The following is a 27784-nucleotide window of genomic DNA, read 5'->3' as shown; positions in this document are numbered from 1 at the left end:
ATTGCTTGGCTATTGCCATTAACATTAACAACACTTTTGACACAGTAAAACTGATTTATTTATGGTAAATAATAAAGATATATGATCTTATATTACAGACGTGAAAGCCACAAACACTGCCATCTATGGACAAATAACACAATATTATTCACCATTCCCAGTCAAGAGTGGTGCAGGAAACAATGTCCACTTGTACCTTTATAATTTCTATTAAATATTGCAACAATGATGAACAAGGTAAGAAATTTACAAAAAATTAAATAATGACAACATAGACCAGTTCTGCTAACATAATTCTTTTAGATGACTATATTATTATTCCTGACAAATAAATATAGTTATATCTTCTTTAGTTTTGTTGTTATTCTTTCGGCTTTTCCTGGTTAGGAGTCGCCACAGCGGAACTCCGGTCCGCTAATGATTGGCAGTAGATTTTTACAGTGCCGAGGTGCCAGCTCAATGCCCAACCTTCAACGAAGGCACGCCCATTCACACATGTCTTTCGAACACCACTCGACCGCGGGGAGGACATGCAGACTCCACATAGAAGGCGCTCCAGCCGAGAATCAAATGGGAGAACCTCCTGCTGTGAGGCAACAATGCTACCGCTGCACCATCGCGGCAGTTATATCTTCTTTCGTAAGCTTACTAAAATAATTTGCAGGGATGCATGTAACTAGAACTATTCTTGCAGACACTAAAGATTTACTGATGAATAAAGAAGCTAAAAAGAATGGAGTAAGACATGGTATAGGATCGAGTGTGTGGAATAAAGGATCAATTAGATATCATGGAATATCTGTTTCTGAAACCTATATAAAATCATTTGAGTTAAACCTTAAATCTGTGGACTGAGTTTTTTATTTGAGTTAAATTTGAGTGTATGCTTAGAATCGTCTCAAGCTTCCTCATTTAGATAGAGTAAAGAAGCTAACATGAATTTTTTTGCAGAAATTTCATTTATGCAGTGACAGACCTGTGACACGTAATCAAGGGGATCCAAATCAGTTCCATACATACTGCAGCCCACCCACCAAATGGATATGCACATTGTAAACCCTACTGATTTTCATAACACTAAATAATCCTACACACTGAGATCTCCCTTAACATAAAAAAGCACCTGTACCTGTCATGTGAGGGTTATGTCCATACATGAAAAATACTTATACATACTTAAGTCTGGGATCATACAAATATGAAAAAAGGGAAACAGATGGTACTATGTCATTCCACTGTTTTCTCCATGCTTGCATTTGTTCTAGTGTGGCCAGTCAAATATAAAAAATACTGCTTAATGATCATGATTCATAATTACTAGCAATGTTCAATATTCAGTGCTGTCAGTGAGCAGATAACTTGCTGATTCATCCCATGACACCATGTCCTCTTCCCACTAAGATATTCTTCCATTCAATAAATACTTAAGTAAAATACTAAAAGTGATGTCATAATTTGTCTGGAAAGGTAAACAACATATAGTCTCATAAACATTAGGGATATATAAAGAGGATATATAAAGATTCAACTAATCTGCATCTATATTTGTTGTTGTTGTGTCTTTCGGCTTTTCCCGGTTAGGGGTCGCCACAGCGGAACTCCGGTCCGCTAATGATTGGCAGTAGATTTTTATGTGCCAAGTTGCCAGCTCTGACGCACAACCTTCAATGAAGGTACGCCCATTCATGCATGTCTCTACACAGAAGACGCTCTAGCTGAGAATCGAACAGGACAATGTCTTACTGTGAGGCGACAACGCTACCACAGCACCACCACCGCAGTTATAATCTGCATCTGTATTAAGTTGATAAAAATATAAATTCTACATTAAAATGTTGTGTCGCTGAATGGATGAAAATTTAATCTGATAAGACTGACTTTCATTCCGATCTAGCTATTCTTAAGACTACCATAAACCTACTTGCACCTATTGCATAGAGAGTGTTAAATTCCTGACTACAGCCCAAGTGATCCAAGTTCATTAAATGGTTTAGGCATATATATCTCTCAACATCTTCACACAAGAATTCTGGCCAAAGCCAAATTTAATAGAGTGACAAAGCCCATATTCAGGGACATTTTTTTAAATATTACTCTAATTTGATTTAAAAAGGTAATAGACTAACACATTTTATACTAGGGCAGCCACAGTGGTGCAGCGGTTAGTATTGCCACCTCACAGCAAGAGGTTCTCCAGTTCAATTCTCAGCTGGGGTGCCTTCTGTGCAGAATCTGCATGACCTCCCTGTGGTTGCGTGGGTTTCCTCCGGGTGCTCCGGTTTCCTCTCACATCCCAAAGACATGCAGTACGTGGATTGGACACTCTAAAATGGCCCTAGGTGTGAATGTGTGTGTGTGTGTGTGTGTGTGTGTGTGTGTGTGTGTGTGTGTGTGTGTGTGTGTGTGTGTGTGTGTGTGTGTGTGTGTGTGTGTGTGCCTTCTCTGGAAGGTTGGGTGCCGGGCTGGTAACTCGACACTGTAAAACTCCACTTCCAATCATGAGCGGACAGATGATCCGCTGTGGCGACCCCTAACCAGGAAAAGCCGAAAGAAGAAAAAGAAGATGCATTTTTAGAGCAATGAGAAATTTGAAACTCTATTGACTGGTGTTACTGATTGACTTTAATCTTCATTGATAAACTGGAAAATCAAAAACATTTACAATATTCTGCCAAACCAGGAACAGATGAGAAAAATGCTTGGGCACTTAATAGCACTGGCAAAGGATGATGAATGTGCATATCTGGTTAGGAAGGCAGGGCCACATACTGCATAGGTAACCTAGCAGGAGGGTGTGGGATATGGGTCTATATTATCTTGTTGAAATATGTGTTCAGTGAACACATCTTCATCGACAAGTAAACAGTGAACTCTGTAATCGCCAAATGGCCACATCAGCGACTTTTTGCACTAGGCCTTATAAACAAAAAACAAATGTTCAAACCCTACATAGTGGGGGGCTTTGCCCCCCACACCCCCCAACTAAATATACCAACTCCAAGATCGCACTACAGTGGGGAAAAGTGCAAATCCCCAATGACGGCCAAGCACGTTTTCCCCTGGGAAAAAAGTCACTGATGTGGCCGTTCACCGATTATAGAGTTCGCTGTTTACTTGTTAATGAAGACGTGTTCACTGAACACGTCTTTCGACAAGATAATATAGACCCGTCCGATACAAATAAGTGGCCTGGGGTTGAATGTTAGGCTCAGCAAGCCACTGATGGGTGGTAATCATCATAGTGGGTATGGAGGAGCATGCTCCCCTGTGAGAAAAGTATTGTAAACCATTGCTGTGACATAGATTGCCTAACCACCCCACCCATGGGATAGAATTAGGACATAACATATGCCTTCATTATCAAGATGCAAATGAAGCACAAAGCACCATCATGGCTGCTTGAATGAGCGGAACCACAGACAGTTTCATCCTGATAGCTGAGATATCCCTGGATAAAGGGAATGAATGAGCATGCCTGATTGGCAGAGGCTTGATCATTGGCAAGCAGATGGGTAAAAAACTACAAAAAATTACCATCCCAAAACTGAACACATAGTATATCATAGCAGCTACATTCATCGGATTTCATGAAATTAAAAAGGTCATACTCATACATTTCCTCCACGAAATAAGGCACAGCCATGGCATCATCCAGGTAGTCATAGGTTCATAGGTTCACAGGTGTTAACTAGGTTAACAACCACAAAGGTCTTTTTTAGCCTAGCCATGCATCTCAAATCTCTGAAAAGTTCTGGTATCTTTGAAAAGTGTAAGCAGAGGTTTAGGAGATGAAACATTTACAAGCAGTGGCCTGAGAGATGAACCATTTACAGGTTGCCTCTGTCCATTAGAGACATAGGTGCCAAACCAGGGATGAATTTCCTGTTGCCCATCCAATTGTCCAAATTGCACTTGAATTGGGTTAGGAAGGAGCTCTGCTTCACATGAATGGGGAGCCTGTTCAGAGCTGGGGTAGTCTCTGGAATACATACCTCTCTCTCCAGCAGGCATTATTTATATCGCAGGCAAGGTTTAAGTCCTTAGAATGGGTAATTCTGGTGCTCTTTGTTTTGTGAATATGCAGGAGGTCCATCAGAGTGGGGTCTGACAATGCCCTGTATGATAGGCATAGATCTCCACTTAAAAGCCTGTAGGAGGCAGAAAATAGGGATAGAGGCTTGAGGTTGTCTGCATAGGACATTTTATTTACACCCTGTATTATTTTAGTGAGGAACCTCTGTGGATGTTCCAATTGTTGGATATGCCTGGTTAGGTATATACCGACATTGTACTCAATGACAGGTCTGCTGAATGCCGAATACAGTGGAAAAATGACTTCCTTGGACCTAGATGCCATACCTTTGCTTATAAGTTGTGCAACATAGAATGATTTCCTCTCTACTGTGGACATATGATGGTCAAAGGCTAGATTACTGTCTATGCGTGTCCCTAAGTCCCTGACTACTGGGTCAGCTCTAAGGGGTGTGTTGTCAGTATGATAGTTACCAGGGGTGGATAACTTCCCAAAGGATACTATTATGCATTTCCTGGCATTTAGTTTTAGTCCATGGTTCTGACACCAGTTGTCTGTCTGTGTCAGCCCTTCCTGGAGAACATTTGTGCCAGTGTGGGATTCAGTGACTGCTCCTAATTTGCAATCATCTGCAGATTTAGTCATCCAGAGACAATTGACACTGGCCTTGACTTCAGAGAAGTAAATGCCGAAAAGGAGAGGTCCAAGGACAGATCCCTGAGGGACTCCACTTGTGACTGGCCTAACTTCCTGGGCCCTGTCTGTGAGCCATTTGGCTGTCTACTGGCTGGGTGGCATATGGGTTTGTACCTAACTTCCTGAGTTTGTCAACAATGCCTAAGTGGGGTATTGTGTCAAATGCCTTGACCAGGTCAAGGAAAGCAGTGTGAACCATTTTGCCCTCATCCATTGCTTTGGTGACCTTCTCAAAGAAGTCTACCAGAATGAGTATGCATGACCTGCCCTTAATGAAACCAAACTGGGTTGGGTCCAGTGTCTGGAGGTTTACTATGTCATTATTGATCATTTCCATGATTATTCTTTCCATGGCTTTGCATATAAGATTGGTGAGACAACATATGGGTCTGCAGTTTCCAAGGTCTGTAGATGACCCACCTTTGTGCAGAAGGATGACTATTGCTGTTGCTGTTCTCCATTCATGAGGTACAAAGCCTGTTTGGAGGCTACAATTAAATCACAATTCCAGAGGGCCTGATAGATCATGTTTCATGCTATTTAGACGGCATCTTGGGGTATTGTCTGGGACCATTGATGCAGTGTTCTTGGCCTTAGAAAGAGCATTAAGGACCTGTTCTGTAACAGTAGCAGGGGGAGTTATATTTGATGCTATTTCCTGAGGGTAGGGTGAGGGGGAAAGTTGGAACTGAATTTATTGGCCAGTAGATTTGTTATATCTACTGGCTCAGTATAGGCGGCTCCATTTACAATGAGCTCAGTACACAATTTTGTATTGCCTTTGAGGTTGCGGACATAGCTAAACAATGCCTTGTGGTTGTCCTTGGCCTGGGAGGCCAAATTTACCTCAACTTTGGCTTTGGTAGACTTTATTTGTCCTCTAAGTTTTATCCTGCTGGGTGCTACACCTCCTAATTTTTGCCATGATTTTCTTCCTTCTGTTATACAGCCTATTGATTTTCTGATTCCGACAGGGTGGCTTGTATTTTGAGTTAGTTCCGTACTTCTTCCTGGTGGATACAGCTGCCTCTATGCAGCTATTAAAATGCTTGTATAGTGTTTCTGCAAACAGTTCTGCATAGGCAGTAGTGTTCTCAGTGTTTATGGAGGCTTGAGATTTTGCCAGATTATCACTTAATAGTAGGAAGTTAGCCTTAAATTAGTTTGTGAATATTCCAGGTTTAGCTAGGGATACAGGTTTTATTTTTACTTCAAAGAACACCATTCTGTGGTCTGACCTTACCAGGGAAGATATTACACTAGGGGGTGTGCAGCACTGTCCCATATTAGTGAGAACCAGATGCATTATGGTTGCACCCCTGGTTGGTATATTGACAATCTGGTCAAGGGAGTTTTTGTTTACAAAATCCAGGAATCTCTGTACCTGTACATTTGGTATCATGTAGGATTCTCAGTTAATAGTGGATAATTAAAGTTGCCCATGAATATGGTATTATGTTTGATGGTGAGTGTTTCCAATAAGTTTAAATACTTGCCTTATGTGCTTAGAAATAGTGGGTCCATGAGATGTGGCTGTATGTGTTGATGTTGGTGTTGTTTTGAAAGACTGCATTTGGGCTGCTGAGGGTATTTGTAATGTGTACTTCATCTAGGAGGTCTTTGGAGATTAGGAAGGTTACATTTAACTGCCTCAGCATATGTGGGTCTATACATCTGCTTTGAATTGTGTGTGATGGGTGCAGCATGTGTAATACTGACAATCTTATTGACATTAGGAATACTTTTATGTGAGATCCTTGCCTCCGGTGACATTGTGTAAAAACATCTCTCATATACCATATCAATTTGTTTGAGAATTAACTGGTTACCAATAAACATGAGACAATTTCTACATTGCCTCAGGATGCCCATATCCACCAAGCTGGTAACAGAGATAGTGAGAAAGTTCATATCCATGGCAACAGACCCTTTTTTATTGATTAGACAGTTGTAGTGACAATATAAAGCAATGTCAGGCGTACCCAGTTTGCAACTCTGGGGCAATCCTTGTCAATGCAAACTAGTTACCCTGTATACAACTATGTATTGGTGAAATTTCAATCATGCTTTTACAGGAAAAATGTCACTCAATGTGTCTGTGTCTATACAGGGCACTGCCAAACAATTGAGGGAAAACTAATAAGTAGACCCTGAAAATATAAGGATGAAGTATTTAGGCAGATATTCTGAAGTTAGAAACAAAGCAAGCAGTATTTACTGAAACAAAGAATTAGCTTGTCAAGAATAATGAAAAGAGGGGAGTCACATGAATGGCTACTGCCTGGTTTCTACTAGTGCTGGTCTCACCACAGCTTCACTCTGTTGGGATTCAATGCTCCTTTACTTCTTCTCTCACCAGAAGCAAAACATTAGTACCAATCTCAAGATGAGTAGCAGGCCACAGCCTGCTTGGTGTTCCACAGTCTTGTCCCAGATGATGCAAGGGTCTGTAGGCTTGCTGCAGCTTTTTCCTGGTAGATGTCTTGAATACGCATAGCAGCCAGACCAGTCAGGAATGTCAAGCACAGACACTCACTGCCCAAGCAGAAACAGTCAAGAATCAATGCACTCTGCATCTTCTCTCACCAGGAGCAGAATATAAGCACAAATTCCAAGCTGTCACCTATGAAGCAGTTATTAGGCTTTCTGGTGATTGGCAGTCTCCAGGAAATAATGTCCCTTTGCTTCTTCTCTCACCAGGAGAAAACAGAATCACTAATTCCAAGATGACTACTGAGAGGGAGAACGTGGGATCTCCAATAACTGGTGGTCTTGCAATAGATGTTGCTGATTTTGAAGGTAAGATGAAAAAATAGGTTGATATCATAGGTTCATAGGTTCATAGGTGTGTACTAGACTAATGGCCCTGGAGCCTTTACAAGCCTAACCCATAGAAGTGCCCTGGCATTGTGCCGCCCAACATTAGTTCCCAGTGCCTCTATCAAGTGAGCCACTGGAGTGATCCCCAGGGTGAACTTTCTATTTCCCATCCACTCATCAAGATTTCTCTTGAAGAGGGCCAGTGAGATGCTCTGCTTGACATGTATGGGAAGTCTATTCCAGAGCATGGGTAGTCTCTGGGTTATGAACCTGTCCCTCCAGCATGTTCTGTTGATTGTGGTAATGAGGTTGAGGTCTCTGGAGCGTGTGGTGCAGAGGGATTGGAATTTCTTTAGCTGTACCATTTCTAACAGAGCTGGGTCAGACATGGCTTTGTAAGTCAAGCAGAGATCACCTCTTTATAGATGATATAAGACAGAGAATAGCTGGAGTTTTTTGAGTCTGTCCATGTAGGACATGTGTTTAAGGCCTAGGATCCTCTTCATGGGGTACTTTCGTAGCCTCTCCAGCTGTTGCAGGTGTCTAGTGAGGTACATGCCAAATGGGGCATTATACTCTATGACTGGTCTAATGAGGGAAGAGTAGAGAGAAATGATGACCTCTTTCTTCCTGGATGCAAAACCCTTGGTAATGAGATATGCCAAATAGAAGGACTTTCTGACCACAGTGGCAATGTTGTGGTCGAAGGAGACATTGCTGTTAACCTGTGTCCCCAGATCTCTTATAACACCTTCAGTGTTCAGTGAGCTCTCATCGATGTGGTAATTAGTGGAAACTGAGTTTTTCCCAAAGGGGATGATGACGCATTTTTTTGGCATTAAGCTTAAGGCCATGGTTTCGACACCAGTCATTGGTCTTAGTGAGGCCTTTCTGTAGGATGCCTGCATCACTTGGGGAGTTAATAATGGCTCCCAACTTGTAGTTGTCTGTGAACTTGGTCAGCCAGAGTCCCTCTCTGTTGGCCTGGACTTCTGAGAAGTAGATACTAAACAGGAGAGGACCCAGGACTGAACCCTGTGGGAATCCACTAGTGACTGGTCAGCAGTCTGACTTGGAGTCTGCTACTTTCACACTGTGGGTTCTATCCATGAGCCAATTTGCAACCCACTTAACGATATAGGGGTTGATGCCTAGTTTGGTTAGTTTAACAATAATTCCTGAGTAAGGAATGGTATTAAAGGCCTTGGCCAGATCGAGGTAGGCTGTATGAACTGCCTTACCTTCATCCACAGCTCTGATGACTAACTCAAAGAAGTCAATCAGGTTGAGCAGGCATGATCTACCTTTCACAAAACCAAATTGCTTGAGATCTAGAGTTTGGAGATTCCCTATATCCTTTTTAATTAGGCCATGATGATGCGCTCCATAGCCTTACATATCAGACTCGTCAGTCTAATGGGGCAATAATTTCCAGGGTCTGTAGTCAGTCCTCCTTTATGGAGAGGGATGACTGTAGCAGTGTGCCATTTGGTAGGGACAAAGCCTGAGGTGAGGCATGAGTTCACTTTGTAATTCATGTAGAACACAGCCAAGGATATTGTCGGGTCCCATGGAAGCTGTATTCTTGGCCTTGGGCAATGCAGCTTTAACCTGTGCTGCAGTAATCCTGGGCGCCTGGCATTCATCCGATATTGAGATTGGTCCTTTGGGGGGGTAAAGTTGGCACTCAGTCTGTCAGCAATATCTGTTGGCGCAGTATAGGAGGTACCATTGTGCAGTAACTCAGAGCAAATCTGGGTATTGCCGTGGAGATTCTTGATATAACTATAGAAGGCTTTTTGGTTGTTTTTAGTGCCTGCCGCAGTTCTGCCTTCATAGCTGGCTTTGGAGGTTTTGATGAGGGATCTCAACTTTTTGTTGAGGCTGATAAGGGAATTTTTCCAGTCTTGGGATTCACCTTTTTCTGCAACAGTTTCTTCCTTTTGTTGTAGAGTTTATTAATGACAGGGGACCACCAGATTGGTTTCTTTTTTTGGAGGAGAGAGCTTGGTTCTGTTGGGTATTCTAATTCATTAAAAGCTAATTAAAATGGCTAAATGCAGAAGCATAAATATTTAAGGATACACAAAGTACAAATCATGTTATCTTAAATTCTTCTGCTGAAACACAGAAATCTTAACATAAATAAAAAATATTTTTGGCAGTACTTATTACTAAAAAGAGCAATACACAAATGTTATACTGTGCAGCTAATAAATGCCATTAATAAATTTCTGTTGTAAGATATAACTATTCTTAATAAAAAGAAAGTTGTGTAAATAAGTACATTCCAGCATTTGTTAAATATGTAAATAGTTGTGTACCTGTTCATTGCAAAATGTTAACATTGCTGGACCTGTACAATGTTATAAATATTTATTATGCTGTATAACATGGAAAAACAAATGAATTGACATTGTATAAATGGAAAAAATAGTGGAGTAATAAATTGTGTAACAACTGTTTTCCATACCTGCAAATTTATGTATCTGAATTACTCTCATTTCTGAAACTGACTGACTCATTTGTATCTCTGTTAAGTATACATTTGCACCTGGGTCATGGTTAAAAAGGGTCCTCAGACCAATCCACCCACCTGATCAATAAAGTAAAAATAAAAATAAAGTATAAAATAAACACAGTATTCCATACATATCAATATAAAACCTTAGATCAAAGCACTATATTAAAATATGCCACTATGTCAAATTCTACAGCTGAAAATTTTGCATGATGGATGTTAGACCCAGAAGAAACTGCCTAAAAGGGGATAGACTTAATTAGAAATTTGCTCAGTATATATTTATAGAAATTAATTCATTTGACAAATATTATGGCGTTATAAAAAGTCTAAAATCTTTATGATTTGGCCTTATAACCTATCTCCCATTGACTTGCATGACACTCCAGAATTTTGGATATTATGAATGATACTAACTCGTATAACACTCAAAAAAAACTCTAACAATGACACTAACATAAACTGGATGCCAACTGACAGACCAGAAACATGCTGAAGTGTAATGTTTCCCCCAGTTTGCTGAATGACTGCTGCCTTATATAGCCACTATTAGTCTTACAAGCTCACAACACCCAATGCCCGCTTATTTCAGGACATGCATTATCTCCAATAAAACAAAGTCTGAATGAACTCACTGTTACTGAATAGTGTTCTTTTTAGAACTGCCATTATATCAACACTGCTTTATCAATACAGTAACTGGCCTGAAGAACAAATGTTTCCTACAACCACCAGAAAAGTGAAAGGAAACCATATCAGTAAATAATCAAAGAGCTGTGCATTCAGAGAAAGCAAGGTACAACTTGACAACATATGACCAGTTTCTATATCAAAGTAGGATCTATTAACTAAATAAGAACAACTCATGCAGTAATCTCACCAAATTTTGTTGAGAAATAAAATCTACAACTGAAACAAATAAATGCAACAGTCTTGTCCCAGAATTGCAAACTCTATTACACAATGTGCACGTTTCTTCCTGAAAATCCCTGAATAAGGAGGTAAGGTCTGACAGTGGGTATCAGCAAGGCATAAATATCCGCATGGTCCAGTTGCCTTGTACATTCTATCAGGCTGTAATTCTATGAAAATTTCAGAACCATTTCAAAATATCTTTAATAACACTACTACAACTAAAAGAGTCTACCTTTGGACTATTCTTGCCAGACCTCCCTGATTTATTCCAATCCCTCCATCTCTCATTCTACTAAATATCTGGAAAAAACAGTTACTCTCTCACTAAACACACACTAAGAAACTGACAACCCACGAAAGTACACTTGGTGAGAACTCACCATAGCAGTATATATTTCAGTAGGGTCAGTGTTACAGCAGCATCTGTTACATATGTAAACCACAAGAAAAGTGCTCGTTGCAAAACTCCACCATAAACTCCATACAGATAGTCTGCTGTTTGTTTAGTACCATGTACAAAGTTTGCTCATATGATTTGGTCCTCTGACCCAGGTAATTGCTGACATTTGGTCAAGCGAGCAGTTCACGTAGCCAGTTATCAGATAATATTAATTAATAATAATTGTATTTAATAATAAATGAATCTTTCTCTACCAAGTCTAAAAAGACAAGCTACTAATGACAAATTATCCACAAATGACAAAACCAGCAAAAAGTTCAAAAGAAAATAAACTGGAAAACATTAACATTTAAAATTTCCCAACAGTCATAACCCCTGTAAATCCCAAGAAACAAATATGCAAAAGTTTAATGTAAACATTTCATATTATACATATGTCAATACATATATATGTGTGTGTTTTTAAGTATAAAAATATATGTACATAAAAATACCTTGGTATAAAGTAGATATAATTTACTGACTACTGAAAAAGAGATAATGATAATTTTGCAGCTATAATCGGGGACAGAAGTTTCTGATCTGTGATTTACAATATCTCTCTAGATAAAACAAAGCTCTTAAATAAATATAACACATAGTACTTAACTGAAATAGACTCCTAGGTAACATAATTATTACTGTTACTATTCAGAGCTTAATGGGGAAAGCTTTACAGAAATCGGAGTAGGATATGTGATTGCTACGTAATGGGAAAGTCACCTTGTCTTTCTTACAGAAAGTTCTGAATACTACATAATATATGTAGAAAAAGGAGTCTTCGTTAATTAACAAACATATTTGACATTAGATTAGAAGTTTGTGTTATATTATTGGAGAAAAGGAGAAGTAGTGAAGGAATTTTTATGCTTTATACTGACTGGATAACTGTAATTTACATGCAGATTTTATTACCTTTATTTTGTTTTCTTTCCATGATGTTTGTGTGCTTCATGACAATTTAAGCTTAAAAAGTCTTAAATATAGAACCTTTGTGATGCACTTTGCCACCAGAATCTCTAAAAGAATCATTAGAACTATGTCTTGAGCATATATTGCAGTCTCCCTGTGCATAGCAGATAACTCACAAGAGTAGCAGCGCTAATAAATAAACTGTGTGACCTTTGAACCCTCGTCGCTCCCTGATGAACATATGCGAAGAAAACAAATGAAGAAACCTAACTACATTGCTTGAATATGAAGATGATTGGACTCTTTTTGACATAAATTATGTGTCTTTAAAAATGAAAATGTACATAACTAGAATATTACATTAATCACTACATGCTGCTGCAAATGTTTGACAATTTTAACAAATTTATTTATTATTTATTTATTTATTTACATTTGTTTACCGAGAAATTCCGGCAGGATGTAGGCCCTTTTTCAGCTGATGCCTGGGGAGAAAAGCTCCATATCATGTGCATGATAAATAGAGATACAAAGTTGCAGCAATAGTAAACAACATTACAGGTTGTTGGCTTTAATACAATAACAAGAGATATTGATTATCAACAGTATATACAGTAAATGTAGCAAGTTAAGATAGTTTCTTGTCGTTTATAATATTAGTAACAAAGTTGTCAGACAAGATTTTAAAGTATGTAAAGACAACTAGCTAATTCTGACTGTGGTTAGTAGTGGCGGTAGTATAGTTGGGTTAAGAGTCTAGGTGGAGGGGGGGGGGTAAGGGGGGGTGTTAGTCTGGATTAGAACAAGGACAAAGCCAGTGCAAATTTAAGTGGAATTTGAGCACAGTCTTGAAAAGGCTGCTGGAAGGTAGAGTAGTTATACAGGATGGAAGATTGTTCCAAAGTTTAGATATGGTACATGAAAATATGGCTTCTCCTGCTGAGTTTTTGGGTTTAATAACAGTGAGTTGATTTTTGTTGCTTGATCTTAGGGACCTAGTGGAATGATAGGTTTGGAGAAGAGTTTGAAGGGAAGGGATGTTATGGGGGCGGTTAATAAGTTTATGAGCGAGGGTGAGTTGATTAAAGTGAAGGAGTTGTGGGAGTTCTAGCCAGTTTAGTTCTTTAAGGGAGATACAATGATGGCTGCAGTAGGAGGTTCCAATGGCAAATTTAGCAATTTTGTTGTAACAAGCATCCATCTTGTGAAGGTCTGTGTATCTAAGGTTACTAAGTATGGGGGATGCATAGAGTAGGGTGGAGATTAGCTGGGAATTGGCTATGGAGTTTCTTGGTTAGGAATTGACGGCTTCAATATAATGCACCAAGTTTCTTGTGAACTTTTTTTATTGTGAGAGATATGTAGGTGTCAAATCTAAGTTTGTTGTCTATTTCCACACCGAGTAATTTTGTGTGTTCTGATGGAGAGATGATGGTATTGTCTTTGGCGAGAATGTTGAAGTGGGCGGATTGTTTTGGGTGGCTTTGGAAGGTTAGAACAGGAGAAGTTTTGTCTTACTTGGGTTGAGTAGGAGATGAGCATTGGAAAGCCAGCTTGCTACAGAAGAGAATGATTCCTGTGTGATTTGTTGTAGTCCTGGTAGAGTGGGGGCAGAACAGATAAGAGTAGAGCCGTCTGCGTACTGTATAAGAGTTGCTTGTGTGGTGGCAGTATGTAGGTTGTTAGTGAAAAGTGAGAATAGCAGAGGGCCAAGGATAGACCCTTGGGGAACTCTGAGAGTAACTGGGAGGCAAGGTGATAGGTTATCGTCCCAGATTACTGATTGCTGGCATCCATGTAGATAGCTGTGGAACCAGTTGCAGGCTGATTGTGAGAAGGAGAGGTTGGGGAGAATAGAGAGTAGTAGCTCATGAGATACCATGTCAAAGGCCTTTGAGAGATCTAGAAATACGGCAGTAGAGAAGAGGTCATTGTTTTTGGTTTGAAGTATAGTGTTGGTGAAGGAGAGCAGAGTGGAGGTAGTGCTGTGATATGGCCTGAAACCATGTTGGGTTTTGGAGAGGAGATTATTAGCTAGGAGGTACTTGGGCATTGATACATTTTTCAAGTATCTTGGAGAGAGGGGAGAGGATAGCAATGGGGTGGTAATTGGAGGGGTCGGTGGAGGGGGTGCCTTTGTGGAGGAGAATGATGTGGGATATTTTCCATATTGAGGGAACATAGCCTTCTGTTATGGAATGGCTGATTAGAATTGAAATTGGGTAGGCTAGTGTATCAGCTGCAATTTTCAAGTATTCAGAGGGGAGATTGTCAGCTGTGAGTTTGGTGGGTTTAAGTTTTAACAATAGTCTTTTTATGTTTGAGGTAGGTACTGAGGTGAAGAAGAAAAGAGGAATGGGGTTTAGGGTTAGGAGTTGGGGGGCTGTTGTAGAGAAGTGTTGTTTGTTTAGAGATGTTATAGTTTCAGTGAAGTGTTTGTTGAAGGATTCAGCAATACTGCTGGAGGAGGGCGGAATGGATGGCTGGGGGGTGTCAACCTTCCCTGGGTGAAGGATAGTGTTAATAGTGGATCAAAATTGCTTAGGGTTGTGGTTGGTAGAGTTTAGGGTGGATTTATAGTAGAGGGATTTGTCTAATTTTATTTGCTTTTTGGCTTTATTGCGCAGTTCAAGGAATGATTGCCTATCTGAGTTATTTTTGTTAGTCACCAGTGCTCCGAGACTTTATCTCTAGATTTCATTAGGGTTCTGGTGGTCTTTTGTAACCATGGGGCATGCCTGGATCTGACTTTGGCACTTCTTACAGGAGCATGGGTGTTTAGTATGGAGAGGAAGGTACTGTTGAAGAAGTGGACAGCCTCATCTAGGTTGAGGTATTTTAGTGATGACCAGTTAATTTTTTGCAGAGAGGAGATGAAGGAGTTGGGGTTGAAGTTGGACTTGTTCAGTATTTGCCTGTAGATAATGGGCTTGAGACTGTTTGTGTGGTGGCGAATTAGGAAAGTGGGGAAGTGGTCACTAAGACTGTCAGGTAAGCAGCTTGCTAGGTAAGAGTGAGGGGCTTTGTTGACTAGGATCCAGTCAAGTAAGGTATGATTGTTAGGATTTTTGTTGATTCGGGTAGGGGATTGGATGAGTTGAGTGAACCCATGGAGATTAAGGTGAATGGTTGGGAAATTGTTATTACAGGATGTTAAATTCACTGAGAATGATGGTTTCCTGGGGTAGAGATAGAGTAGCCCAGCTCAAGAGATTTTCTAGGGGTGTAATATTTTGCCCAGGTGGGAAATAGCATCCTATGATATTTATTGTTTTGTATGGGTTTAGTTTGAGATTGTCATAAAGGATTTATTCATTGTTGTGGTGAAGGGCAGATGTGTTCAGGAGTTGAATATTGAGGTGGTATTTAAATATCAGTGTTATACCACCTCCATTTTTGGGCAATCTGTCTGTGCGAAGGATGTTGTATTCAGGCGGAAGTATTTCCTCACTTTTGATGTAAGGTTTGAGCCAGGTTTCAGTTAGGAAGAGACTATCTGGGGAATATATGCTTATCCTGGCATGTAGTTCTTGGATTTTATTGCATATGCTTCTGATGTTTAGGGACATTATAAGCAGGTCTGTTGTTTTTTTGTTGGTTAGGAGTTGAGTTGTGGGGGGTTGCTTGGACTAGGGTTTGTGGTTGGGTTGGATTTGGGAGGACCAGGGTTTGAATGGATGTCTCCAGCGAGGGCTAGTTTATAGAGGGTGTTTAGGATATGTTTTATATACATAGTAAATTGTTTATGGTATCTTAGGGATATTTTATTTTTGAGTGTGTTAGGTGTTTGGTAATGGAGTGTGTGTACTGGGAGGATGTTTTTGGTGGCAGGGTTTGTGTAGTTATAGTGTAAATGTTTGCTCTTAATGACATGACTTTTATATAACTGGCCAGCTGCTCTACTAAATACAATGAACTTAAACTGCAAGCAGCTTTTGAAAAACTTTAAATAACATAACAATTAGTAAGAAAATGGTATAACAGAAACAACTGAGAAGCAAATATATGTTTTTTGTTGCATGCTTCATCAATCTGTGAATCTTCACTTGCACTAAATACTATACTGCAAATGCTGTAGCAACAAGGCTATCCGTTGAATAGAATTGATAACAAACCACTTAATAATTAGAATGACAAAGAAACATTTTCATTGACTTTAACAGGGAAATGTATACACTACTTTTTGAAACAAAATGTCACAGACCAGTAAATTTATATGTTTTTTTTTCTTTCTCTCCCCATACTCCAATGCATGTATAACATCATAACTGTGAGGACATTGACTATGGAAAAGTACTTTTACACTGGCCTTTGTTTCTGATTGCTGATACACCCCTGCAGTGTCTGTTGCATTTGCAAATATATGTGCAATTTTCCATAGTGGATCCAGAATAGTGTAATACCAAAATATCCGTAGACTGAGTGGCACAAGGAGAAATGCTTAGTAGATTAGCATAGTCTTCATACTGTTATATGCTAAATCCAGATACTTGTAGGATGTATAGTTATCAGACCCCTATAAATATGCTGTGTATTTCCGGCTAACCTGTGGAATGATGTGAGGACTTGAGTCACTAATTAATGAAAAGTAGATGTGTGTTGAACTTATATCATTCTATATAATATAAATAATGAAATATACAGTGTTACTGCAACTTCTATACCAGCTTAATTACTACAGCATTGGAGATATGTTTATATTTTCTCAATATTCATTCATATTTATTAGATATGATCCGTTTTTTGTGCACTAGAGAGTTCTGAGTATGCCTTTGGACTGACAAGTTTGTTGCAGAGTGTTCAGATCTATTGTTCTTATGTTTGCCAGTTCCAATTGATGTCTTTATTTTCCAACATATTTTTTGTGAAGCTAGTTTACAACTGCTGTTAGATAATAACTACAGTAGTTGCTTAATATGTAAAATACATTATCAGCCGAGATAATAACTGGCAAATTTAAGACATACAAGACGATATTAATGTAGTGATTAAGATAATAAGTAACATCAAGTCTCACATTTTTGCAAAAATAAGAAGAAAGTGCAAAGGGCGTTTATAGGAAACCTGTACACCTAGCGCTATATACAACTACATAATAATGTTTTATATAGATAATATGCATACATTTCTATTTATTAAACATATTATTGTATATGCTACACACATTATTAGATAAAAACATTCTGAATCACATGTATAGTACAACTAAACAGAACTTTTCACAGTATACAAATTCCATGGTTCACTTATGCTGCTATTGATAACAAAAGATAGTTGTTTTTAAAAATGTAAAGAAATATACATACATTAATGAGTTTAAGAAGAGCTATGTAGTACTGATTATAAATAATTACATTTTATATACATATTTAACTATTCATAATAATTTATAGTTAATTGTACACACTGTTAGAAATTATAATAGTTATGTCGTTAAGCATCTTTGAAGGGTTGTTTTCTATCATCTCACTCTGTATATTTATTGGAACAAAGGCAGAAGCACTTGATAGATGTAGACTAGTGTTCTAAGGATGGATGAAGGTGGTTCTGATGATTTGTTCATCAAACCAGGAATCAAATATTCCATGTTTAGAGTTGTATATAGTTTCAAATGTATATTAGTTATGTTTAGTTTAAATTATATGTCCATAACAGAATCTTTGGTATCTACATATGTCTATAAAAATATCTTCTTATAAATGTATATCTCATAATGTTAACAGCCTTAACAACCCTATAAAGAGAGGAAGCCTAATCAAATATTTGAAAACAAATAAAGTAGATATTGCTTTTTTTTACAAGAAACTCATATAATAGAAAGTGACTTAGATAAAATGTCTTTTAATGGTTACTCAATACTTGTGGAATCGCACTATCAGACTAAGAGAAGAGGCACTATGATATTATGGAGGAAATCATTACCAATACCTAATGTAATTAATTCGTACTCAGATAAAAATGGTATATTATGTTTAGTTATCCTAGAGATAAATAAAAAAAATGTCACATTGGCTAATACATACTGGATACCTGGTATGGGTGCTGAAACAGTGACAAATACCTAGAATTTATTTCAATTTAATCTAAGGGCGATATCATTTATGCAAGTGACTTCAACTGTATCCTTTCCATAAATGATACTACTAAAAGTGGCAATTTTAAAATGTGTGCTCCAGCTAAAAAATTGAATAACTTCATCACTCTTTTTCAAATTTGAGAAATGTTTATGAAATAAAAGAATCACAATCCCTAAAATATACACACTACTCATATAGATTTGGTACACAAGCAACTATTGATAAGATATCTGTTACTAATAATCTATTCTCTAAAATACAAGAAGTTTTAATTAGTTCCTGTCTACTATCCAACCACAATGCTATTTTCTTTAAAATTAACATTAAACCAAGTGATTTGATCTTCTGGCAGAGAATACCAGCATACATCATTAAACTAAGTGGATTTAGAGAATGGCTTTTGAAAGAAATAAAATCATTCCTTGACATTAATGACAACAACAAAACCTCTAAAGTTATTGTCTGGGACACATTAAAATCTTACTTATTTGGTAAAATTAAAACTTGGTATTTAAACAAAAGAAAAGAATGGGAAAGTGAATTAATAAAAGTACAATTAAGATTGACACATTAAAAATAACATAAATACTAAAGACATAAACTCAAATTCAGAACTGAAACAACTAAATTTAGCATATATAGAAATTTTGAATCATAAAGTTGCAATAACACTAGAGAAAATTAAACTACAATCTTATTCAGTTAATCCTAAAAATATGCAGAGATTAGCAGTAAAATCCAAAAACTTAACAAATGTTAAACAAATAAGAGAGATTATTGATAAATCTAAAAGCAAACCTAAATATGTGACAGATTTAAAAGAAATTCTAGAGATATTTAGAAAACATCATGAAATAATAAACAATATGAATTCAAATGTTAGCAGCAATGTCTTACAAGACAATTTCTTAAAAGGTAACATAAAAAGTTAAAAGAACAAAATGCTAAATTGTTCAAATCAATAACATTAGAAGAACTAAAGGAAAAAATCAAAGTCTCAAAAATAATAAAGCACCAGGATTAGACAGATTAATAGGAGAAATATACAAATAACTTCTAGATGAAGCATTAAAGATATTAGTAGAAGCTTTTGAAGAATTTAGAAAGAATGCAAACACATTCCCTTCCTAAGACCGTAAGCTAGTAACCTCTTACCACCCTACATCATTATTGAATGTGGACTATAAAATGTTCACATCAATTCTTGCTAGCAGACTAAATCAATTAATGCCCAAATTAATAGTAGATGACCAAACAGGCTTCATCCTAAATAGAAAAATCCAAGATAATCTTATCAGACTCCTATCTTTAATAGATTATGCAAATAGGAAAAAAAGAACTGTCAATTACTAGTCTAGACCTGGACAAAGTATTTGATTCCATAAATTGGTCCTAGCTATTTAAAGTATTGGAAATGTATAACTTTCCCCTGAGTTTATAGAACTATTAAATAGATTAGATGAAAACTCAATATCATACATCTTATCAGGTCCACTCAAAATCCTAAAGGGTACTAAGCAATGTTACCCATTATCACCCTTATTGTTCGCTTTATCAATGGAACCATTGGCTAATTACATAAGAGCAAATCCAAATATAAGTAGTTTTTCTGTTAACTCAAATTACAGTTCCAAAATACAACTTTTTGCAGACGATATCTTGCTAAAAATTGGAGATATAGATTCTTCTGTTGACTACATTATAAAATCCCTACAAGATTTTGAAGAGATTTCAGGCTTGAGCTTTAATCATAACAAAACAGAAACCATACTTTTAAATAAAAAATAAGTACTGTTTTGAGAAAACATGGCAAACTTAACTGGACAAATGACACACTTAAATACTTAGGAGTATACATGAAACCAAACTGGAAGGATACTATAAAAACAAACTATAAAATGCTAATATCCATGGTCAAGGAATATTTAAATAAATGGAACAAAATGTTTTTTACTATAGAAGAAAGACTATCATTAATAAAAATTAACATACTACCAAAAATCTTATTCTTTTTCCAAACTTTAATTGCCTCTCCTACTAAAAAAATTATGAAACAACTAAACTCCATGTTAATAAAATTCCTATGGTTTCCTCAAAAGCCAAGAATTGTTTATGCATGGCACTACAGAAGCTGGAATGATGGTGGAATAGCATTTCCAAACTTAGAGCTTTATGCAGAATCAGTCATCCTTAACATGATAAGTCAATGTTTAAACCCTAAATACATATCTAATTGGAAAAACTTTCATAAAAGCATTCCACTTTCTAATATTGATACAATAATAGAGAATATGTTCTCAGAAACTAATAAAAATCGTTCTAGTTGTAAAAGATTTTGTTTATAATACCAATAAAAATGAAAAATTTTATCCGTTTGTTAAGTATATATTAAATAACTTTAAAAAGATAATGAACAAGAACTATATGATAATAAATCTTATATTTTTAGTGTTTCCCATAGCATGCACAAATACGTGCCTAGATTCTTTCAATATGAGTAAAATAAAAGACATGAAAGAAAATGGATTAGTATTCTGGCACCAATTCCTAGGTAATAATAACATACTTGAAGCAAATTCCCTTATAAGCCAGATACAACATAAACCATAAAAATTGGCTAAACATACAAATATTCAGAGAATACATAGTTAATGAATTTAAAATGTATCAAATGGCTAACACTATATCTCTACCTAGAATACTTTCTCTCTTCTGTGAAATAAATACCTTAAATAACAATAATGATAATGAAAAATATATAAAACCCTAAGAGCTGATCTACAAATTACAGAGGATTCTTTATTACACAGAAAAAATAAATAAATCCAGCTTTTCAGAGAGTGAGAAAGCATTAATACTCAAATCAATTAATAATACAACGTCATCTTCTTTTTGGAAAATTTTCACATGGAAATTTATACATAGGAGTTTTATTGCTCCACCCAAAATTGCATTGATATCAAAAAATGACAATAATAAATGTTGGAGATGTGATGAAATACTATGTGCAGACTGGGTACATATGTTCTTTAAATGTAAAATTATAACTCCATTTTGGTTAGAGTTTAGAAATTTCATAAAAGCATTGTGGTTGGATAAATATGAAGTGTCAGACTCGTTATTATTTAATGCGCCAATATCAGCACATATGTCAAAGATACAAATGCATCTTCTATGGTCTCTGCTTGCAATTGCAAGAAAATGTATCACTTTAAATTGGAAGTGTAAAGAAATCCTCTCATTCGCAGATTTTCTATCATTAACTAAAATTGTATGTAATAGGAAACTACAAACTGCAACTTTAAGATCTACAAAAGTGACACATAAGCAACTATCTTGGTTAAAATTCAAAAAACTATTAGATAAGATGTAATTATAACAATGAAATTGTATATGTTGTGGACATTGTATATAGTTGTTTATTTTATGATATTTAAAAGATACATAGTCTGTAAAAAATGTTTTTCTTTCTTATGTCTTATGAAAATCAATAAAAAGTTACAAATAATAAAAAAAGACTTTGAACTTGGATAGGTCTGGAACTGGTATTCAAAACTCATAAAAACCTAAATTGTCTTTTCATTTTGGGAATTCTTCCTTTGTCCCTTGATCTAGCAGCTGCAGAACAAGGTGCAGGGCAAGATGTAGTTGTTCCTGCAGGACTGGAAGCAGAAAAGGTAAAGCTGGCTCAATCAGTGCCCTGTGCTTATACCACAAGCCAAAGCCCCAAACCAGGTAGCAAGAAGAGCAAAAAAAAAAAAAAAAAAGAAAGAAAAAACAGTTCATTGTAATAACCTGATTACTACAGTTTCACCCCCCCAGCTAGCTAGTTCCATTGAAGAGCAAAAAAAAAACAGATTCATACATTTACACCCACACTCACCCCCACCTACCTCTTCAGATGAAGAACCAAAAAAACAGAATGATGGATGGCCAGTCATGTCCTCCCAACACTTTGCATCCACCCTAGCTATGCTTCTGGGAAGCAATACATCAAGGGAGGGATGGTCTCAAATCTGTTCTGTACTCAATCTCCCTCACATGTGAGCAAGCTGGGGTGAGTGGGGAAGGGATATGAAGTGGGGGAAGGGGGAGGTCAGAATCATGATTGTTCAAAGGGAGTGGTAAAACAATTCCTTGTCTATCTTCCCATTATGTCTTTCTTTTTCCACACCACGCCTGTTTCTCTCCAGACTTCTTTCCTTTGGCCTGTTGATCTTTGGGGTGGCAGCTGAAGAACTGGCCAGTCATGGAAGTATAATTGCTGATTGATTGGGGGATGGGGCATGAAAAAAATGTTTCACTGTCTATAAAACCTTCCTTTTTTCCTCCAGTTTCTTGAAAGTGTCTTGTGAGGATTTAACCAGCAAAGAGCCCTTGTCTATAAAGGCATTCAATAATTCCCTGTTGACATAATTTGGTAACACCTGTAGCCTAACCCAAGCATGATGGCTGATAATCAGTGCTGTAGCTGCAGCTTCTGAAATTGCAACTATGGCACTATTTGTCAATTTAATCACATGCCACCTCATCCTAGGGACAACCTTACAGATTTTAAGATCAGAGACATGAAAGACTCTACCTGAATTTCTATACACAATTTGACTATCGGCCCTAGGATTTCTCCATGGTACTTTATCATATACATTTGGTACCTGACTATCATAAAAATCAAAGTGGCTGATGTATACACCTTCTTATCAAAATTATCCAGGCACCTGCTTTTCCAGTTATTTGGTAATGCTTTAGGGCCTATGACCAACTTAACACTACATGATGTCTCCAGATGGATTTCGGTGGGGTCCACCACCATGACCTTATACAGCAGTTTTTGGGGTTTTTGAACATTATTAATTTTGTCAATTTTCTTGGGTTTTGGGTGTTTAGGAGTCTTATTGCTGCTAGAAAAGCATCCTCAAAAGTTTGGAAAACCAGAAGAACTGCTGTAGATTTTATTTCTTCCAGACCCAAGAGATTGTCAACATTTGTTTTGCCTTCCATTTGAAATGTTCCTTCATCCTAGTGAAGTTGTCAGCAAAAGGTACATCATTGTGTTAGGGAATCTACAATGATAAAACCCCCATCACCTAACTCATATCTGAAGGAGACACCATCTGAGTTATGTAGACCAAGTTCTCTTCCTTGTCCTCTTCCAAGGATGAGCTGGAATCTGCAGCTTCAACAGTATCCATTTTTTTAACTTGCTAAGAGGGAGCAGACATCTGATACTATTGCGTCACCCCTTGCCACTGCAAGAAAATTTCCTTTGCTAAACATTTAATATCATATTAGTGGGAGACAGACACCCGAGAAAGATGGGCTTTGCCCTGAACATGATGTGTTCATGGGAGAGTAATCTCTGAAATATTGAAAAGATGCCTCTCAGACTCCTCATGTTGAGTTCTCTGCAATTCTCCTGATTATCAAGACTATGTTCCAAAGGATACAAATCTGGGGAAATTGTTTCCTTCTCACAGGAAAGCATGACAGACTACAATCAAGCTTTGTGAAGGTCAGGCTGTCACAAGCATGGCAATGGAAACTATAAACCTATAAGTTATTAGAATTTGTTGTAGTGTTAACAGATTTTTGAGCAGCAAAATGAAGAAGGGCAATAATTTTGGGAAAAAGAATAACAAGAATTAGGTAAGGTATCCAACAAATTCTGTTTATCTGGATGCATGATACCATGTAATGTTAAACAGGATACATGATTCAGTTAGATTTGACATCAGTGAAAGCAACAGTTTCTGGAGAGTTTGTTGGCAGTAAACTCTAGTAGAGATGCACTTAACCAAAGCCTGTATGTGCCCTCCCACAGTATATCATCAACTCTATTTCTGTAGATACTTGCTCTCTTCCTCCCTCCCCATTCACATTATCCTTTCTTTGTGTCTTTATTACCTACCAGTACCAGTAACCTATACCTTCTAGGTCTGTCAGCAGGGAATCTTTGTTTATCTAGTTTGTCCTGTCTTTTCCCTTACATGTGTGACTTTTGCATGTATCCTGAATTTGTACATCATACTTGTACAGCTTCTTATTGTTGTCATTTATCCCTCATTATACATAAGACAAAAATGTCTTTTATTGAAAAAATGTTTCCCATATGCACATATTCAATGCAATGCACTTTTCAGAATGCTTATTGGTATATCTATGCACATGTTCAATGCAATGTACTTTTTCAGAATGCTCATCTATGTATCTATGCACATATTCAATTCAATGCACTTTTTCAGAATATCTAGACACATATTCAATGCAATGTACTTTTCAGAATGCTCATCACTATATATGTACATGTTCAAGGCAATGCACTTTTTCAGAATGTTCATAAATATATCTATGCATAGTGCTGTAGCTATGCGCATATTCAATGCAATGCACTTTTTCAGAATGCTCATTGCTATATCTATGCATATATTCAGTGCAATGCACTTTTCCAGAGTGCTCACCACTATATCTAGAGTTGGTGCAGCTCAGTCTGATGTATCTAAAGGGTAACACGTTGATATCTTAGATTCCTTTTGCATTAGGCAAGGCAGCTTTATAGACTACAGTACTTCTGAGTGTGTCATTCTTTGGACAAGACATTAAACTGAAGCACCACCTGCCTGAGTTGGTGTTGGTTCAGCTGGATGTAAAAGATTCCATAGCACTTACCGAAAAGAATAGGAGAATTTCCCAACTTCAAAAATTGCTGCACACTGATCCCCAGCTTAACTTCAGCTCTCCCAGTGTGAAAACAGAAACCAAGATGCAACTGCCATTGATACTGTCAGCTTGAGTAAAATTTAATTAATGTCTATTAAGTACACTTTGTGGAAGCCAGCAAAGAAGAAACTAAGAGAGCCTGGAAGAAAATCAACCAGAAAAGGTGAAGAGAAAGCAGTGACTGGGAAGAATCCTGCAGCTGTTCAGCAAAAATCAGTTCAAGCTCCAGCTTTGGTACAAGACATGGCTTCCAGTAATCTAGAGAAACAGATAAGTCAAATATGCTCAGAACTAATAACAAAACAATGAAATACTGAAGGAGTATATCAACTCAAATAATACAAAGCTTGAAAAAATAGAATATGATTTAAACAGATATTCCGATACTGTAAGTTGATAAAATTGCAAAAATTAGATGTCATAATGAAGAAAAGGATGGCTGAGTTTGAGACTGCTCAAGAAGAAATGTTTCAGAAAATGGCAGAATTAGAGAGCATAGCATATAGTGAAAATATGGGACTTTCTGCTGTACTAGACAAACTAGGAGGAACAGATTATATTCATTTTACTAAGGCACAAACATGGAATTGACCTGGCATTCCACAGCTGGAACTGTTAATTGAAATGGCACATCATGTATATCATCTAAATCTGGTCATAAGAAAGCAGCCAAGACCTGTAATAGTAATGATGCAAACCTACTAGCAGAAAGAGTTGGTCCTGTCAAAACTGTGGCAAAGGGGTAAAGTATTAAATACTGGAGACAGTACAGTGTGTGTGTAAAATGCTTTTTCAGTGTACAGCAGGCAGAAGAGAAAATTATTCCAGTAATCAGGAAATATCAAAAAGCAGGTGTGAAATTCAAGCAGCTGTATCCATCTCTCTTCAGAATATTTTTTTCCTGAATGATCAAAGTCATTTTAATGCAGAACAGGTTAAGGAGGAAATGCAAAAGTTTGTCCAACAAAAAGTAAACCATCAAGCAGAAGAGGACTATGTTTCTCATTCTTCTAATGATGAAGCACACAGAGAGATTTTGTCAGTGAAACATTTTCCACAGTTCCAAACAAAATGCTTGAAAGAGAGAAAAGCACAGGAGTTGACCAGAAAAATCAGGAGTACCTTAAAATTGAATAGGAATCTGGAGTTGGGAGATGAAGATGAACAGGATGAAGACCAGCAGCAACATGGAAATTAATGAATAAATACGAGACTACAAAGCATCGATCACTTATGTGAAATATGGCTATATAGGAAGAGGTGGACAGAGTGGACTTTTGTTGACTTTGTTAAACTTTTGGAAAACTGAAAAGCATTTGCTTCACTTTATATCATTAATGTTTGGAAGGACTGAGGATAGGGGAAGAAGAAGGAAAAATGTAACTGTAAGCAAAACAGTTTCTGTTCTTAACAGTATTTCTTTGAAACTTTTCACAATATAAATTAAATATTTATAGAAAGTATTTTACTTGCTCTTGTATGTGATAAAGTTACTAAAGTAATCAGATGTCTTTTTTCCTTTTTTCTCTTCTCTTTCCTTCTTTTTTGGTATTAAGAGATGTATGCATTACAGTGCAAAAAGAGAAAAAAAGCTAGATAAAAGCATGTTTAAGTTAATAGGCTACATTCTTGGGTTGTTGAGGTGGGGAGGCATTATAAAAGTGCACAGATCATAACATATGCTGAGCTATGTTTTCTCTTACTTTAACATAGGTGAGTGTCTGTATTAAGACCCTTGGCTTAATCTACTAAAACGTTTTAAGTGGGAACAAGTAAATACGAGAACACAAAACATAATATAAAGTTTTCCTTTAACAATAACATGTTTCAGCTTGTTTTTAAGGCTGTAGCAGAGGACTACATTTTTCTTTTTTCTCTTACATTTCCATGGAGACAAGCTGAAAAAGGGCAATAAAAGACAGATCATTGGGTTTCATCAATTCATTATTTCTGAAAGCATGCAAATTGTTTCACATCTGAAGGAATTAAAGATAAAAAGAATAGACACCAATTAGTGTAAGTAGAAGCACAGGCTATAAGCTGCATCTTAGCATGGATAACCTCAATTTCAGGTGAATTAGGACCTATGTCAGTGGCTGTATATTTGACACAAATGTTCCAATTAGGAGGGTTAAGCTAAGTTAATAAGTTATGAGGTGTTCTGGAGAATGTTTTTTTTTTTTAATTTTTTTATTAAAACCAGAAATTATTGTAAAATATGGCACAGGTTCCAGTGTTGATGATAACAAAAAACTATGTATATAATTAACCTGCCAAACATTAATGGCTGCATGTATTACAAAAGCTGGAAACAGACATTTAAGAAAGATGCCATATATATAATAGGTGGTAACAACATATTCTTACCATAATGATGGTACTTTCTATATTATCTTTGAATGTGAATGGTCTTACAGGTACAGTAAAAAAGGAAATAATACTTAATTACATTAAGAATTGCAGAGTGCAAATAGCAATGCTACAGGAGACACATTTGGAAAGAAATGAGTATGTGAATTTGATAAAGAAAGATTTCAGGATGGATATTCTGCAGAATATCATGGACAAAGCAAAAGAGAAGTACTTATATTAATTGCTAGAGGGACTCCAGTAGTGATAGAAGAGGAGAAAAAAGATAATGTCAGATTTGTGGT

This window comes from Protopterus annectens, chromosome 17.part0 (genome assembly GCF_019279795.1).
Source record: "Protopterus annectens isolate FY-2018-M chromosome 17.part0, PAN1.0, whole genome shotgun sequence".
NCBI classification, from domain to species: Eukaryota; Metazoa; Chordata; order Ceratodontiformes; family Protopteridae; genus Protopterus; species Protopterus annectens.
This window is presented reverse-complemented; position numbering follows the sequence as displayed.